This window comes from Panthera onca, chromosome E1 (assembly GCF_046562875.1).
Source record: "Panthera onca isolate mPanOnc1 chromosome E1, mPanOnc1 haplotype 2, whole genome shotgun sequence".
Taxonomy (NCBI): domain Eukaryota; kingdom Metazoa; phylum Chordata; class Mammalia; order Carnivora; family Felidae; genus Panthera; species Panthera onca.
Window position 1 is genome coordinate 18300225 of NC_138352.1, and position 3602 is coordinate 18303826.

At 54.6% G+C, this 3602-nt stretch overlaps 1 pseudogene; it reads right to left on the bottom strand.

Annotated features, from left to right (window-relative positions):
• Positions 1-1722: 1722 nt before the first annotated feature.
• LOC132687133 (MICOS complex subunit MIC26 pseudogene) lies at positions 1723-2593 on the bottom strand (annotated as a pseudogene).
• Positions 2594-3602: the final 1009 nt, after the last annotated feature.

Genomic DNA, 3602 nt, shown 5'->3' on the forward strand with positions numbered 1-3602 from the left:
TTATCAGACAGTCTGTCTCTTGCTGCTTTGAAGCCCCTCCCCCCTTTGCCCTGTTCTGCATTTCTACTGTATCTGGGCCTGTTTCTTGACCTTGTATTTATTCCCCTCATCTGCCCGTATACACTTCCCCATTGGGGCTTTATGTTATGTTCCAGTATCTGGTCCAAAGAGTAGGTTGTCCGCGTGTTTTGGTTTGACCTTGGAACGGGTCATTAGTAGGAGCCGGAAAGGGTTCACAGTGGAGGACGGGGCCCGGCAGACTAGCCCCTCTGGGGTTGACACTTGTGGCGATGCGAGGGCACGGGTCTCAGCCAGCCCTTCAGCAGCCCCACAGCATGCGTGTGGCCAAGGTGGGGAAGGTTGGCCAGATACTAGGATAGCGGATTGAGGTCTCCCAGCAGTTAATGATCCTGCCCAAAGGGTTAAGAGATCAGGGTTATTCTGGAGAAGAGTGTTTGGGGTGTGCCCTGGACCTTACTCAAAACCCCTGTAAGCAACCGGGATGTGGACCTGTGTTACGTTCTCACGGGACACTGACTTGGAAGACTACCGCGCGTCTGCACGGGTTGCCTTCGGGCTCCTGTGCGACAGGGAAGAGGCTGCGGCTTAGCGGAAGGGGGGAACCGGGTGGTTGGGGCACGTGGGAGAGCCCTTCTCCTCCAGGGCGAGGTGCAGGGGCCACGGGCACACCGGAAGGCTGTGCTCCCGAGTTTGGGCGCTGTTCTGCAGGTGGCGGGGATCCCTTTCTTCTTAAATTTTTTTTTTAATTTATTTTTGAGAGACAGAGACAGAGCACAAGTGGGGGAGGGGCAGAGAATGAGACACAGAATCGGAAGCAGGCTTCAGGCTCCGAGCTGTTGACACAGAGCCCGAGGCGGGGCTCGAACTCACAGACTGTGAGATCATGACCTGAGCCGAAGTCGGACGCTTAACTGACCGAGCCACCCAGGTGCCCCGTCGGGGATCCCTTTTAAGTTTAACCCCGCGGAGAGACAGGACTAGTTGTGTTTTCCGTCGGCCTGCGGAGGAGAGCTGCGCCCGAGGGAGCAAACGGGAAACGGGCAGTGGTCGGCGGGGGCGGGGGTGCCGGAGCGTGGCTTTGCGTCCCGGCCGCCGGCGGAACGGGAAGGCAGGCGGCCCGGCGTCCACGAGTGCCCTTTGACCCGCCGTCACGAATGCTTCCTCGCCGGGACCCTTGCCAAAGGCTGGCCGGGCCTCACCTGGGAGCAGCTGGCCGCCTGGCCCAGGCCGTTAGCCCCGTCGTGTCCTTGCTGCTGACTGTTCTCTAGAGATGGGCTTTGGGCGAGCAGAGAGCGGGAAGCCATCGAGCATCCCCCGCGTGGCCGGGGCTGTAGCCAGCAGAGGAGTGGCTTGGGTGGCAGGCGTTGGGGAAATGATACATCGCTCAGTCTTGCTCTAAAGGGGTCCACGACCCGGCGATAATCGGAACACTGAGTGAGCAGCGCCTCTAGGAGAGCGAGCGGCTGGGTGTGTGGGGTCCGGAGCTCAGAGCGTCCTGGTGGGGGGTGGGGGGGGACGCGGCTCCCAGGGGTGGGGCAGTGAGGGCAGCGGAACCCCCATAACACCAACATTTTAGGGGCAAGGAGAGCCCTTAACGGAAAGAGGAGACCACGGAAGGGGTGATGTCCCAGAAAATGAGACATACTGGTTTTCTGCAGGGACTTCCCCCACGTTTACCTATAACTGATTAAAATGGGCAGAACGTGGAACACTCTAGTTATTTCCAGGTGAATGCTTCACATTTCCCGGCTTTTGGAAGTTCTCCTTCCAGAAATCTTCTAGGACCGTGTATCCTCGTAAAGCCCCATCATGTAATTTCTCTCCACCGATCTGGACAGATACAGTGGCTTGCTGTGGGGAATCAAGAGAGGCGGTTCATCTCGCGAACCCAGAGGACACCCCAGCTTCTTTAGCTTTGAACCTTTAGCCGAAAGAAATCCCGCAATGCCGGCAAAGCCAATAACGCCAAGTCTCGGAAAGATCCGGGAGGCACACCTTGGAGATACCCGCGGCTGTCTGGCCCCCATCGAGCCGGACCCTGCATGTCGGGCTTCGTGTGTGAGTGTATTTCCGGACCCCAGCTGGTCTGTGGCTCACGGTAACGTTGGAGGTGTGAGACGCTTCCTTCAGGGCGGGCCCTCAGCTCCTCCGCACGTTTAGATTGACCCCCGGGGACGGAGTAGAGCGAAAGCCCGTGAACTTCCACGGAGGTTTGGTGAGGTGGGCCCTCTTCAGGGGAGGCGTAGACCTTGAAGGTGAGCCGACTCAGGCTGGCCGGCCCCACAGACCTCGGAGTTACCTTGAACGTGCTGCTGGCAGGGGGCACTCCGGCCTCCCCTGCTCTTCAAAAGGTCCAAGAGGAGATGGTCTTTCTTTCCGCCACTGTGTGGTGTTGGGTCTGCCCGGGCTCATTGGAGGAGGAGCGCCATCTTGCCAAGGAGGTAAGTCACTGGACGAGCTCATTCACGAAGGATGGACGGATAGGAAAACACAACCCCAGCTCCTCGGTGACGCTGACCTGGACAACCCTAGACTCAGCCTACCTTATGGGCGTCTTATCTTCTGAGATCATAGTTTTTCCCTACTGTCTGAGCCATTTTGAATAGATTTTTTTTTTTTTTTTTGGTTACTGGCAAGAGAAAACATTCTGTATGTAAGTGAAATCATTCACTTCTTATTTCAATCAGTCCCATTATTTAGGTTTTGCTCCTTGAAATGTCACGACATAGCCAGTGGGAGCCCCTCTAATTGGAACCATGCCCTTTCAGTACTGCCTGTGACTTTCTTGAGAACGCCCTTCCTTTTTTTTTTCTTTTTTAGCGACAATAGTATGTCCCAGGCATATCCTGAGGTTTGCCTGCTCGAAGGTATGGAGTCAGCTGCCCTCCAAGGAGCCCACGTTTTAGTGGAAAATAATATCGTAGACCACAGTCCGGTTTCCAAGGAGCTGGTGTAGGTAGAAAAGACCGTTGTTGCTGTCGGGACTCTTTTCGTTGTGACAGAGCTGGAAAAATCGTTTCCTTCACGTGTCCATAGTTCTTACCAATCAGTAAGAAAAAGACGAAAATCCCAGAGAAAAACGGAGCGGCCGGTCCACAGAAAAGGAAATACCAGTGGCTTCTACGATACGGAAAGATGCCCAACTTCACTCAGCGTAAGAGAAACGGAAATAAAAATGACACGAGTGTGCCGTTTCTCGGCTGTCAGACTGGCTGCGGCGAGGGCGCTCATCAGCACGGTGTTGGCGAGACTGAGGGAAAGGGGGCATCCTCACGCATCACTGGCCTCACTGATGGAAGCGGAAATTGCCACAGCATCTGTGGGGGGCAGCTTTGCACGTGCCAAATGTCCACATGCTTGTGGCCCAGAAATTCCATTTTTAGGATATCGTGCTACATGTATACTTACATTTGAGAAACCATGTATGTGCCCGGCGATTTCTTGTAGCAAAACACTGCTTTTTTATATTTACACAAGATTGCCAGCATCCTAAATGTCCACTTAGACAAAGCTGGTAGGCTATGTTTTGCTACGTCAAAACGGTGGCACCCTTTTTAAGAAATATTTATTTCAATTAAAAT